At 42.9% G+C, this 15314-nt stretch overlaps 1 long non-coding RNA gene across 1 annotated transcript; it reads right to left on the bottom strand.

Annotated features, from left to right (window-relative positions):
• Nucleotides 1-367: 367 nt before the first annotated feature.
• LOC124239550 (uncharacterized) lies at nt 368-12415 on the bottom strand. Its single transcript, XR_006888657.1, has 4 exons — nt 12358-12415; nt 11597-11956; nt 7853-7937; nt 368-3714 (listed from the first exon to the last, which is right to left on the bottom strand). It is a non-coding gene; the product is annotated as an uncharacterized LOC124239550 (long non-coding RNA).
• Nucleotides 12416-15314: the final 2899 nt, after the last annotated feature.

Consider the following 15314-nt stretch of genomic DNA (forward strand, 5'->3'; position numbering starts at 1 on the left):
CAATGAGATTAAAACAAAGATAAAAACCACCACAATCCTAGAAACAAGAATAGTTGGGTGATGGGTTAGGCTACCGGAGCCCAGAGGTCAGGGTAGAGGGCAGAAGAGCCAAAGTTCAGGGAGGAGGAGGCTCCTGAGGAGCTGAAGTGAAGAACAAGAGCATATAGCCCAAATCAGAGCTCCAGGAAGCTCTAAGAAGGGTGGATTAAAAACTAACAGCACAAGTATAGAGAAGGTATTTGCAGTCCTAAGTAGACATTAGCTTGATGTTTATTTTCTTACTGAAGTTTCTAGTTCTAGAAAGTGTACTTGATTTGGGACTCAAGTTCTCATGACTAGACACGTATTCATTCATTCAGAAAATACGTAATAAGTGCCAGGCACCACTGGGAACACAGCAGTGCATGGATATGAAAAAGTTCTTGTTCTCATGGAGCAGTCTAGCAATGAATGAATGAATAAATAAATAAATAAAATATATGATGCTTATCTTAGAATCCCCTTCAAACACTTACAAAGCATGTTGATTGGACAGCTTCTGATCTGATCAATTTGGGGCTCCTCAGACTATTATCTTAAATTTGAAGTACCCCAGGGGAAGTCCATGGTGTGATCCATTGAGACTATTTATTAAGACTCTGGTACCAAATGGAGGCATGAGAATAAACAGTAGTTAGAAGGCGCTCAAAGATAAATCTTCATTATCTTGAAGTTACTGAACCAGGTTTGTTTTGCCTGGCACACAATTATGCCAATCATTGAGATGACGAGTCTGCAAAGAGAAAGGATTTAATCACAAGGCAGCCAAGCGAGGAGGTGGGCAAATCTACCTCCCTCCAAAATGGGGACTAGGGTTATTTATGGGATAAGGGGGCAGGCAGGGTGGTCTGAAGTGGGAAAAGATGATTGGAGGTAAGGAGAAGTGAGGTAACTGATGATCCGTGCAAGTGTAGTCAAGCTTCATGGCTCTTCACAGGACACATGTTCACAAAATGGTAGCATTACCATGATCTGAGGGTGGAGTTTTCAGCTCCTTGATGTCACAGTGTCACCTATTGGTCATCTGCGCAGGTCCAGTTGATGAGTTGGTTGTCTTAACCAGCCTGAACTGGACAAGGAGTCGACTCTCAGTTCTTGAAAAACTCAAGCACCTGTTACTATGGTGACCCAGGCATCAGAGATGTTATTTACAGGGTAGGTTTTAGTAATGCATTATCTGACTACTTTTGCAAACAGACAACTAACTGAGTATAGTTAAAGCAAGTTGGCCTCTGGTTTCAAAGTCACTACAGGGGTCCCTTGTCCAGCTGAAGCACCTTTGTGATACTCTGAAGCCTGTTTGCATAATGTCACTGATGTCGGATGATAGATGACTTTCAACTGAGCACTTTCCCGTACACGCTGTACTTGCAGGATTTCTCTCCAGTGTGCACTCTTTCATGTTGAATAAGTTGTCTTTTCTGGAGGAAGGTTTTCCCACATTCAGTGCCTTTCTAGGGTTTGTCTCCACTATGAATTTTCTGATGCTTATTAAGGGATGAGGGGTCAAAGAAAATTTTCCCACACTCATTACATTCAAAAGGGGACTTTCTAGTGTGCGCTTTCCTGTGGTGAATGAGGGAGGAGTGGTCAAGCAGAGCTTTGCCACATGCCTTGCACCCACAGGGCCACTCTCCAGGGTGAGTGAGCATGTGGTGACTGAGATTGCTTTTCTGGCTAAAGGATTTCCCACATTCTGTACACTCACAAGGTCTTTCTCCAGTATGAATTCTCTGATGTGGAGTAAAGCACAAGTGGACAAAGAAAGCCTTGTCACATTCATTACATTCAAAAGGCTTCCCTCTGGTATGACTTCGCTGATGTTCAATAAGGGTTAATTGGTCATAGAAAGGTTCCTGACATTCGCTGCCTTCAGAGGTGCTCTTCCCAGTGTGAGACATCAAATGTTTCTTAAGACTACTCCTATAGCTGAAGGCTTTCCCGCATTCTTTATAGTCATAGAGCTTCTCTCCAGTGTGAGTCCTCTGATGGCAAGCGAGGGGTAAATGGTTATATAAGGTCTTCCCACATACGCTGCATTCCAACTGTATCTCCTTACTGTCAGTTTGTTTGGCAAGAGTGTATCCCTGCCTGAGTCCTTCTCCTTGGGGGAAGATTTCTTCAAAGTCTCCCCTGAAGCATTTTCTTTCTTTGTGCCCTCAGGGTTTTCTGGGCCAAGTACAGGACCCAGAGGACCATCTTTTCTGAGGTTTTTCATTCATGTCTTGTATTTTCAGTAATGACTTTACTTTTTTAGAAACATCCTGCTTTTCAGTTGAGTCCTGGCTCTTAAGTCTAGCCTTCTGGTATAAAACAAACAGAAAACACAGATATAACTGGGTTTGAGTGCTAGTGAAAAGGAAAACATTGTATATATATTAAGAAAAGAACAAATACAAAATACTGCTGGGTTTATTGGTAGCTCCTCAGAGAAAAAACATTACGGGGAGGCTGAAAAATGGCAGAGGAAAAAAGAGGAATAGAGACCAGAAGTGGAAGGTGGGCATCTAGCCCACTGAACAAGTTTCAGTTATTCATTCATGAGATATTTACCAGGGGCCTGCTAAGTGGTAAGGAGGCATGGTAAAAGTCATTGGGACCCTAATGAACAAGACAGACATGGTCCCCACCCTTGTTATGCTTATATTCTACTAGACAGAAGACAAAGAATAAATAAACAAAATATAACAGATGGTGATAAGTACAGCAAAGGAAATGATGAATGAGAGTTGGAGTGGGGGCTTCTTTAGAGGGACCCTTAAGAACGGTCATCTAGAAGTGACATTTAAGCTGAGATCTGAAAGTTGTTAACCAAGTACACAGCCAAAAGAAGAGCATTTCAGAGAGAGAGATACGTGCATAAAAATAGGAGATACACAATGAAGCGGGGAAATGACTGGGCAGTTTGTTACTCGATGAGTGTAAACAGCAGAGAAAAAGTGGGGAGATAGGCTAGCACCTGAGAAAGTGAACTGTCAATGGCCACTGAATGGTAATTTAAAGGAAGAGGAGGAGATACAGTAAAGGATACGCAGAAAAGATAAGAAAGTGATATCAGAGTTGAAATGACGATAGATCTCAACCCTCCCTGCAAAAAACCCATTGGGGGCGGGCCTTGCTATGCACACTCCACTTATTCATTCATCTGACAAATACCTGAGTGTGTGCTCTGTACCAGGTACTGTTTGAAGTACTGGGGATACAGTAGCAAACAACAGAAAAAGTCTCTGATGGAGTTTATACTTTAACAGAGGGTAGGTGTGGACAGACAACCAACAAAATGAAGAAGTAAAACTATAGTATGTTAGGAAGACAGAGTCGGGAAGAGAGCCGGGTGGTGCAGGGGCTGGGAGGGACAAAGGGATGGAGAGGGTTCAATTTTACATAGGGTCGTCAGGCCAGGCCTGACTGAGAAGGTGGCACATTTGAGCAAAAACTTGAAAAAGGTGACAAGAAGGCCATGTGGCTATACATGGTACGAGTTTTCCAGGCAAAGGCCAGTGTGGCAGTGACCATCTCATAGGTCTATGTGATCCTAAGGAGTGGTCTCTAAGTGAACTGTCCAGCAAAGCCCCATCTGCCCAGCTCACACATTCCTAGAGAAGTGCTTCCTGGGACTTCTCTCTCTTCAGCTTCCTGATGATCAAGTTTCCATGGCTCTTTGCCTCTCTTCAACTGGAAAATCACATCAGATTTAAGAATTAGAAGTTCTGCTCACAGAGAACAAAATGACAAATGGCTATTTGGGATGGAAATCCCTAGCCAACTCAGGGTTTAATTACTTTCCTTACTCTCGAGGGAGGGAAATGGAACTATCCAGAAAGCACATGCTTATTTCTAGAAGAAGAGGCTAATTTCCCTTCTCTGAAGGGACGTCAGGACTGACTTTCTAGAAAATCTAATCTGTATCTATTGAAATAGTTCACTATTTTTCCCTGATAAATATCTAGGAACCTTCTCCAGATGAAACTAGTATTCTTGCAAATTGAGGGAAAATTCTTAGCTGAGGGGAGTGGAACACGGAGAAGGTTCTGCCCCTCAAGGAACTCAAGTGAAGAGGCCATCCCATTTTCTTTTGTAGTTTTTTAAATAAATTTTTATCCCTTAATTATAATTCTGTGCAATTGTATTGAATTTGATGAAACTAGAAATCAAACTGGAAGAGTTTTAGAAATATAATTCAACTTACGTACAGTTAGTATAAAACACTTAAAACTGAAAACACCAATAAACAATTTTTTAGAAATCCTTAAAAAGAAACTATGATGTCTTTGGCTTTTAAAAATTTAAAGCAGTGACATTTATAAAGCCTTAATTTTCTGTGTTTAGTTTTTAAATTCATTATTAAATATTTAAGACATACGAAAGGCATAAAGACCAAAACAAACACCTACGAACCCACCATCTAACTTAAGAAATAAACGTTAACACCAAGATTGAAGCCCCTCATCTTCTCTTCCTTCCACCTCATGAGGGAGCCACTATACCAAATTTGACATTAATCACTCTGCATTTAAAAATGTGTTTCCTCATCTTCTTTGTAGTTTTTAAAATATTTAAAAATATTCCATGTTCATTGTAGACAATCAAGAAATCCAAAAAAAGAAAACGAAAAGTCACCTGTAAGCCTACTGGTCCAAGATAATTAGGCATAAAATTTTGGTGTAGGTTCTTCCAGACTTTTTCTATGCATGTAAATATATGCTATAAATGTACTCAAGTTCCAATCATTTTGTACCCTGCTTTTATCATTTAACAATATATCAGTAATATATTTCTAACTGTATAAATATCATCCTCAAGGTTCATACAATACTGTGGTCCATTATGGATGTACAATAATTCACTTACCTAAATCTCTATTACCAAGTATCTATGTTGTTTCCATTTTTTCACAATTTTAGGCAAAATTGAGATAAACCTTTTAAAAAAATTTTTTCCCTTAGGATAATTCCCAGAAGAGAGCATACTCACTTTCAGTTTTACCTAATTAAAGCTAGGGTCTCAGTCCAACCTTCCCTTATCCAACAGATTCCATCCATATCAAAAAGGCTGTTTCCTCTCAGCCCCGGGTGTCCCTCAGGCTGCATGGAGACTTTACCGACACGACAGCCACATCCTTGGCCACCTTGCTGAACTTTCTTGCCCCTGGCCTTAGGAGCTTCTGTGACTTGGACTCAGCAGTTCTCCTTAATTCTGTTTCAGTGTCCTGTTCTGCCTACTGTTCTTCTGGTTCATCTACACTGGTCCAGGGAATTCTGGCATTATCTCAGGCTTTCCTCTCTTATTTTAAAAACTGTCTTGTGTGGGGTTGGCTCCATGGCTGAGTGGTTAAGTTCATGAACTCGGCTTCGGTGGCCCAGGGTTTCACCAGTTCGAATCCTGGGCATGGACATGGCACCACTCATCAGGCCATGCTGAGGCGGCATCCCACATGCCACTACTAGAAGCACCCACAAGTAAAAATGCACAACTATGTACTGGGGGGCTTTGGGGAGAAAAAGGAAAAATAAAATCTTTAAAAAAACAACAAAAAAACCGTCTTGTGGTTCCTTTTCCTACAAGATTCTGTATGCTCCCTCTATACCTCTCCTTCATTACTCTTCCTTATGACTGTAATTCACGCTCTTTTGAATGATTTTTGACATCTAGAGGAACCTGTTCTTTACCTCTTGGTAAGGAGGTAGGATTTTATTACTACTTTCCTAGGCAACATGTTTTCAAAGCAGCGACCGAATCCTAGTACTAAGACAGGCATTAAACAGAAACAAACAACAAACAATAAATAAACTCACAAACCATCCTTCTACCCTTCCTAGGGATCTATCCAAACATGTACAATTCTGCCCCAGTGAGAAAAGAAAAGCCATATTCTTTGCATGCACACACAATGGCAGATTCTGAGTCACTGAGGAAAGTCATGCTTACCCAAAGAAACAAAATCCTGATGGTTCTCCAGCATCACCTCCCCGTAAAGGGCGATTTAAGTAGGAACCAGTTGTTTCACTTATCCTTTGAGAATTTCACAGCCACATCCTTAAATTTGAGTGACTTTTGAAAAGACAAACATATCCTTACTCACCTGTATGTCTTCTTTTATGTCTCACTGAGGAAGAGGAAAGACGATAGCACTGGAAGACGTATGGGATGGGAAAGAAATGGTTTTTACGATGTCAAGGGCACTGGATATTTTAAGGAAGAGGTACAGAGCTGTGACTTGAGTCAGGAAACTCTTGGTTATGGCCCCATGCCATTATATTCATGGCAGAACCTCCAAATTTCAGGGACACTGTCACTTGGCCTCAATTTTTAACTCTAAAATGAAAGAATTAGGTTAGATGATCTTTAAAGTCTCTTCCAGCTCTAACGCTAATGGATCCATGAGATCTCAGCCTGACTAACTGGTTTTCAGGTCAAGGGAAGACCCATGATGAGTGTATGAGTAATAAAGGATACTCTAAAGAACTGAAACCAGAAAAATGGGATCAAACATATAGTTCCCCTTTGAGGTTAATATTCAAAATATACAAAGAACTCATACATCTCAACAACAAAGAAACAAAAGACCCAACTGACTAATGGGCAAAAGATCTGAACAGACATTTTTCCAAAGAAGATATAAAGATGGCTAACAGGCACATGAAGAGATGTTCAACATCACTAATTATTAGGAAGACGCAATTAAAAACTACAATGAGCTATCACCTCACACCCATCAGAATTGCTATAATTAATTGTCTTATAATTAATAAGACAAGAAATAACAAGTGTTGGAGAGGATGTGGAGAAAAGGGAACCCTCAGACACTGCGGGTGGGAAGGTAAACTGGTGTAGCCACCATGGAAAACAGTGCGGCGTTTCCTCAAAAAATTAAGAATAGAACTACCGTACGATCCAGCTATTCCACTGCTGGGTATTTATCCAAAGAACATGAAAACACAAATGCATAAAGATATACGTATCCCTATGTTCATTGCAGCATTATTCACAATAGCCAAGACTTGGAAACAACCTGAGTGCCCATCAACAGATGAAGGGATAAAGATGTAGTATGTATACACAATGGAATACTACTCAACTATAAAAAAAAAGACAAAATCTTGCCATTTGCGACAACATGGATGGAACTTGAGAGTAATTATGCTAAGCGAAATAAGTCAGATGAAGAAAGTCAAATACCATATGATTTCACTCATAAATAGAAGATAAAAACAACAACAACAACAAACAAACACACAGATGCAGAGATTAGATTGGTGTTTACCAGAAGGGAAGGGGGGAAGGAAGAGGGCGAATGGGGTAACTGGGCACACGTGTATGGTGACAAATGCTAATCAGTCATTGGGTGGTGAACATGATGTAGTCTACACAGAAATCGAAATGTAATGATGTACACCTGAAATTTATATAATGTTATAAACCAATGTTACTTCCATTAAAAATAAAAGGATATAGTGCCCCTTTGAAAGGAAGATAACATCCTGTCCAGACAAGAGGATTCAGAATTTTTATGAAAGTTCTCTAAGCACCCCCTGAACCACTGGGCCGATTGCTAAGGGCAGAGCTGCCTCAACCCTCTGCTCCCCAACCATTACAAACTCATGACGGGGCCAGTCATTAAGGCTTCATGAAGGGCAGTTCAGAAGGAAGGTCCCTGCTGTGTTGTACGGTGAGGAAGAAGAGAATCTAGAGCCAGGAGGATACTGGTGAGTACTCTCAACGGAGCCCATCTTTGACCAGCACAGGACCTGTCTCTCAGGCATCTACACTCTGGATGGCAAGGGAGCTCCAGACTGAAGCAAGTCCAACTCACCTGCCATCTGGCTGCTAGGGGCACAGCTGCCATTCTCTCCTCTTCTGTGTCCTCTTGGAAAAGACCCAGTCCAGAGACTGCAGAGCTAGAGAAGAAAACATGACAGAGACCAATCCCATTTTGTAGTTGTCTGACCCAGGCTAAAAATCTCTCCAAATCAATTAGGTTTGAAACAGCCCTTCCTCCCAATACCCTACTAAGAGCAGAGCAAGCCTAGAGGTAAACTCGCCCTCTCCCAGGGTATGGATATTATGGATATTGCCACGACTTTGTTCCTGAGTTAACAGATTCCTGGGAACAGAACTCTGTTCAAGCATCAGAAAACTATTAAAAATCAAATAATTTACACTGAAGTTAATTTTTACCCCATCTTATAAATCTACAATCAGCATTGTGCTCTGTAGTATTTTGACATAAATAAGCAATTTAATAAATAACTCAATTTGACTTTTAAATTCAATATGACCAGGAGGATATACTAACTTAAGGACCAGGAGGATATACTAACATAAAGTCAGTATATGCTTATACTAACTTTTTTTTTTAAAAAAAAAATGCTAGTGTGAAGCCTATATACTCAAAAATTAAAAAAAAAAAAAGCAAACAGATGACTGAGTCTTGGTCCAGTTTTGTTTAGATCTAAGGAACAGAAATACATTCAAGCCAGCTCAGGTAATTGGTGTGTTATTTTTAGGGTACAATGGGCATTATAAAGATATTGTATTCAAACTGCACGGTGGCCCCTGCTTGGGTTTGAAGAGCATCAGTCTCTGTCCTAATTCCTTCCTGATTGTCAAGGGTCCCAAGTACAGGTTCAAGAAACGGACTGGGTCCCATCCAGCCAAGAAAGGGAATCAGAAGCCAGATGCTAGAAATTCCCGCCAGTCTCTTTGTTAGGGTCATTTTTAAATGCAGAACTAAGAGCCTGTCCTCAAAATGATACCCAGCTATTCAATGTTCAGTCCAAGACTGGATACCATTGCTTCTCCAGCAAGGGTAAAAGGGCAGCAGGACCAAATGGGATGGACTGACTGACCATGGCCCCTGCAGCACTGGCTGGTATCACAGAGGACCATGGGAGATAAAGTATTAGCCAGAGAGCTGGGGTATCTGGAGAGTTATGGTCACCCGCAGAGGCAGATGGACCCCATCCAAAGTTTGGTTCCAACGTTGAAACTGATGACGCCACACACATACACCAAGAGGATGAAAAGGTTCATCACTTATGTAATTGAGGTCTCTGGGGAGAGCAGGGCAGGCCTCTCAAGCAGGTCCAAAATGGCTTGAGAGAAGGAGCAATGGAGACTGGCCTGGGTTTTTATTGTAGTTATGGGGTAGGGCCAGGGTGAGGGTTCCCACATGCCTGTGAGAAGGGGCTTGAGTGGTTTGAATCTCCTGCCAGTGCCAAAGGAGAGAGCATTCAGGCTTCCTTATCAGCTTGTCCAGGTGTGGGGCACAAGAAGAAGAGGAGGTGTGAGGATTAAAAGCTGTCAGCAGACCAACATCAAAAAATGCAAGCACACTACACAGAGTAAAGAGACATCTGGGGCAGGACGGAGAACCTCTGTCCCCTTCTCTCCAGCCCTTCTCATATTTAGGCCTGGTATGGAGACAGCCTCATGACAGAAAGGCACCTGGAAGACATAAGAGGTAACAACATTCTCACAGGAAAGATTCGTTTGTCTGACAGGAGTTTTCTTCTGAAAATCTGAAAGACCCTTCCAGGAGTGGAGCCAGGACCAATGGTCTCCCCAGATTTGTCCACAAGGAATTCCAGAACCAATATTCTCCCAGGTTTTTATCACAAAGCCTGTTACAAGATGAAGTCAGTATGCAGGAGGGAGGGTAGAAGGCTGGAAAAAGAAAGAGAGAAAGGAATTAGGGGTAAAGGGACCCATTAGTGTGCATCTGAGGCAGATTCTATGTGATACACTGTTATACAATCCAATGGGATAAGTCACATTTGGCATCGTCTTCTGGACTCCAACTATGGTTGTGATCCACTACCAATGAGACTCTATTTCTTTTGTTAATAGACGTGCTCTATTGGATACTGAAGGGATAAATGGTGGTGGTACACATCTTTATCTCTTGCTCCTTGAGATCTCTAGACAGAGAACCTAGGTATGCCATCTTGAACATTTAGCATGGCAGGACATTTAGAATGCTATTACACTACAGAAATATAACAGTAAGATATATTTATGCTTTCTACGTGGGCAGGGCTTCTGACCTGTACCTAATGGTGAACCACAAATGAGAACGGTGCTGGAACCAAGACTGTTCTCTAAAGCCATCAAGGGCTACATGGGTCTTACATCTCTTTATCTCTCAAGAGAATGTTCTCAGAGAACATTCTTCTCTATACAGACACGGTTCAATGATGTCTTTAATGCCCAGTCCTCCTGAATTTATTGGTCTAATACCCACAATCAATTGACTATTGTCTCTGTGTCTCCTAGTTGGAATTCTCAAGACACTGTTGGTTGTTGGCCATTGAGAGCCTAATGGTCTCTGATCATGTTTCCACTTCTTGCCCAATCAGCTGTAGCGAAGGAGCACGAACAAGAGCAGTTCTCAGAGAAAGGGACTATGGCCAGGCCAGGCCTACTACTCTATAGAAAGTAGTTTTCTGAGTAGCAGTATTTCAAGGTGACAGGCAGCTAGCAGCAGCTATTGTTCTGTCTTTTGAGCTGTGCCAATACTTCACACTTTTCAAGAAAATACCTTTACCCACCATCCATGTATTAATAAAAACTGAGTCCATTTCTTGGCCAGAGCTGATTGGCATCTGACCCAATTAGAGCCTTTCCCCTGGAATTTTGGAAGTGAAACCAATAAAAAGAGGTCAGTCTCTTCTGAGGCTCCATTTGAGGGCAGGAAAACCTGGGAGCCCTTGGTAGTCACATCTTGTCATGCCATCTGAGAGCAGAAAAAGCCAGTCAGCAGTGACAGGCAAATATGAAGCCTAAGTTCGTACACAGAGGTAAGGGGTTAGGAGAGGGTCCTGAATTTGTTCTGGCCCTGGTTCAGTTTACAGGCACACCTCCAGTCCTCTCCATGAGTTCCATGACCTACCCAAGGAGGCTCAAAATCAATCCCCCTTATACAGGTTGGAGCTGGGTGTCCATAACGTGCAACCCAAAGAGATCTAAGACAGGTAGCAGAAGCAAGCTTTTACTTCCTAGTTCCCTCACCTGAGGTTTCATTGTTCATATTCTGCTACCACAACCTCTCCTCTTAGAGCTCTTTGGGATCCTGGGGGTGAAAAGCATCCAATGTAGCTCACAAAACCAAAAGGTGGTCATTAATCTTAAGATGCCCACCAATGTCATGAAAATAAGCTGTGGATGTTTCCAGCCAAGCCTATAAACTCTTTTCCAATCCACTCCCAAAAGAATCCACATCACGAAATGAAGATTAGGGCCATCATCTTTTTTCCTTTTCCTTTTTTTTTTTTTGGCAAGGAAGATTGGCCCTGAGCTAACAACTGTTGCTAATCTTCCTTTTTTCTTGAGGAAGATTATCCCTGAGCTAACATTGGTGCCAATCTTCCTTTATTTTGTTATGTGGGATGATGTCACACCCGGCTTGAAGAGTGGTGTGTAGGTCGGAGCCCGGATCCTGCCGTGAACCCCAGGCCCCTCAAAGCCGAGTACATGAATTTAACCACTACGCCATCGGGCGGCCGCAAGGGTCATTATCTTTGAACTCTAAAATTTCTCTCAATCACCGAGTACGTACCGTCTTATACTATAGCTATTTGTGTCTTTGTTTTATCTTTCCACGTAGATGATGAGTCTTGGGAGTCAAATCTTGCTTTTCTCACACTAAGAAAGCTACTTCCACATATTTGGTATTCAAGAAATATCTGCAGACTAATTGAAATACCAAGTTTTGCAAGAAAGTCTGGTTGGGGTGGCAGAGCAGTAACGTGAATTATAAGAAGGAGCACTTTGGCCAGCTGCAACAAGCCTGGCGGACGGGATTGAAGCCTCGACCAGGTCCAGGGAGCCGAGACAAACGAGCAATCTGAGGGGCTTTCCGAGAAAGACTGATCAGCGGGAATCAGCGGAGTCAGTTCAATCAGGGTGTGCGGAGCCCCTATAACAGCAAGCAGGAGAAGGATCGCACTGCGAGCTCGCATCACGGGGCCGCGGAGCTGAAACGCGCCATCCCGCCGGCGGACACGCACTGCGGAGCGCGGGCCTGCGCACCCCAAGGCACGTAGTCTGACGCTCCCGCCCAGGCTATCTTGGTCTCCCTTCAGCTCGCGGCCACGGCGTCATCCTGAGGCGCGCCGGGCCGCAGCTGGCGCCTTCTCCCCTGCCCCGCAGCAGGCCAGATCGAGGTCGGCCTGGGGGCGGGGGCCAAAGACAGTTCGAAAACACCCCATTTCCACTCTCACGTCACCGCGCTTTGCATCCCTCCCTAACTCCCCTCCCCTTCCTCAACACTTCCTCGACCTGACCGCACTCCCACCACACCCAGTCTCAGCTCTTCACCTGGGGCTCCAACCTGCTTGCAGCGACCCCATAAGGCGCAAAGACCGCAGAGTGCCGGTGCAAAATGATCTCAGAAAACTACGATTCCCAGAGGGCCTCGGAAGTAGCGGCGGAGTCGGGACCCCGCCCCCTTGCAGAGGCCCCGCCCCCCAAGGTACGCCGGTGCATCATTGAAAAAGTGGAACTGCGACCCAGAGTAAAAATGGAGGAAAGCCGCCGAGTGAACAGCGAAAGCTGTCTCCTAGCCCTGTTCGCTTGTCCCAGCTGGACCTGCTGCCCTGCCGCGGATGTCTCTGTTTCCTAGGCAGCTTTCTATGCAGTTTTCCAAGAGGATATTTTTAAACTTTCTCTACTGTCCTCAGGCACCTGCTACTTTATCTTCTCCCACACTTCAGGGGGAACGGGGTGGAGAAGCATCAGAGAGAATTCCCATACTTGCCTGTAATGAGATCTACAAATGTGTCTTTCTTCACATCCATTCTTTCTGCCCTAATTGTAGCAATAAACAGAGCTATCCCTGGGCTTTGCAATTACATCAGTCAATAAAGTCCTTTTAGGCTTAAGCAAGTTGGGGAAGCATTTTCTGCCTCTGACACCTGAAGGTGTTCTGATAAATGTTCACATCCTCTAACATTTTTAAAGAAACCTTCCCTCGGTCTCACATCCCACTCCAACCACCATTCTCTCTCTCTCCTTAGCAAAGCCAAACTACTCAGCATTACGGATACTTGCTATTTCTACCTGCCACTTCCCACTCATTCCTTAACCGAATTCATTCCAACATGGCCTTGGCGCCACCATCCAAGCTACCGACAAACACCACTGGACGCTTTGTCTTTCCTTACCACTTAGCAACACTGAATGCTTTTTCCTCTTCCTAAAAGTCTTTTCTCTTAACTTCTGTGACACTGCTGTCTTCTGGCTTTCTCTGACCTCTCTATCCTCTTGTATTCACTCTGCTTTTATGGGCTCTTCCTCTCTTCATGTCCCTTAAATCTTGGTGTTCCTCAAGGACCTGTCCCAGGCCCTAGTCTCTTCCTACACCACACCTTCTATATATCTGAGATCACTCTTTTCAGTGTCAGTCTGCCTACAGAACATTCCCACATATGTCTGGATATTTCACAAGCATCTCAAGCTCATTATATTCTAATGAACTCACTCTCCACCCTCACATCAGATACCTTGGCTGCACTGCCTCATATTCTCTCGAGCCAGATTTCACGCCAGCCATGCTGCAACAGCCACTTTTGCACAGATATAATCAGATAACAAATCACTCAGTTGTACCCCATACTTCTCACTTTCCTCCCTGGAGTTTCTCTGACTCTGCAACAAAGGATGACTATAGAAACCCTAGGTATTCATGCCGCAACACTTAACCAATGGGGGATGGGAACTGGTAGATAAATGCTCCCCACTTCCGTATTAAGGGCAGACAATTCTGAGGCTCATTCAACATAACTCCCCAGGTCCCAGTCGGACTGAGCCTCAGTTGCCCACAGCATTGACCAACTTGATTACATACTCTTGTACTGGCTTTTTCTACTTCTCTTTTTGATACTTATCATTAATGTAATGAGTAACTTCAGTATTCTAATTATTTAAATCTTGATTTATCAGATTATAAGGCAAAAAATTCAAATATCTCGGTGGTAGGACAAGAAAAGCAAATTGCTATTGTGTTAAGCAAAGTTAAATTTACTATTAGTGGATCAATTTAATGGGTACAGACAAGAATGTGTTAGCTAGATCAATGGCTGCATACCAGTCAAGGGGCGACTTGCAACTATCTTTCAACATAGCAACACAGTGAAGCACAGAACTGACTACAGTTGTCTCCACTTCATTAACTTTTCTGTAATATCCATAATAGTTAACTTCCAGGATCTAGCTTTTTGACCAGCCATAGCAAGGAATCAGAAGGGAAATGGTGGGACAAGTCACTCTCAGGTCCAACAACTTTATCATCATGGCTGCAATTTTCCTCACTGTTTTATATTTACAACTTTGGTGGGGGAGCTCCAGGGGTTTCTACTGGGCACATTCATTGCCAGCACTCACTCATACGTTGCCCATTCTAATAGAGCATCCTCCTCCCTCCAGAATTGTAATAAACAGATTCTTATAGCCTGCTCAGAGAGAGGTGAAATGATCCCATGAAGTATCTTTTATCTTTCACTAACTGGCAACCTTAGATACTTCCTCCTCCATATCTTTGCTGGGTTGTTAGAGGTTCATTAAGCAACGTCTCTTCTCCACTTGAGTCCTGATCCAACTCAGAGAGAACAAAGGAGCCAGGCATACAGAGATCAAAACAGCTGTTTTGAAAGTTGTTGAAAAATGTGTCTGAGAGATGGTGACAACAGGCTTTCCAGGCCTGGACCCCACCCAGACACATCCTACTGGGAGCAGAAGACTGCCTGCTGTGGGTGTAGACTGCTTGCCACATGGCCAGAGCAAGCATCCCTCCAACATCTCTGATGATCAAAATAATCCCTTTACTTTTTACCTCTAAAAGTTCCTGATTATACGAAACTGTGCTGTACAATACAGTAGCCATTAGCCACGTGTGGCTATTGAGCACTTGACATGTGGCTAGTCCAAATTTGAGATGTGCTGTTAAGTGTAAAGTACTCAAAGATTGTTTAAAAAAAAGTAAAATATCTCAATAATTTTATATTGATTACATGTTGAAATGATATTGAATGAAAAATTTAAAATATTTGAATGGAATTCAAATACTGAATGAAATATCAAAATTAATTTCAACTATTTCATTTCATTTTAAAAAATATGGCTAGTATTATATTCCTATTGGGCAGCGCTGATCTAAAATACCTAGACAGAGACATACAGTCTCTCCAAACTGACCTGGTATTTAGTGGTTCTGGAGTGAAAAGATTCTGCAGTTTTCCCAGGCCAGATCTGTGTCCTTATACTCCACATTGGCACCA

This window comes from Equus quagga, chromosome 5, assembly GCF_021613505.1.
Source record: "Equus quagga isolate Etosha38 chromosome 5, UCLA_HA_Equagga_1.0, whole genome shotgun sequence".
Classification (NCBI taxonomy): Eukaryota; Metazoa; Chordata; class Mammalia; order Perissodactyla; family Equidae; genus Equus; species Equus quagga.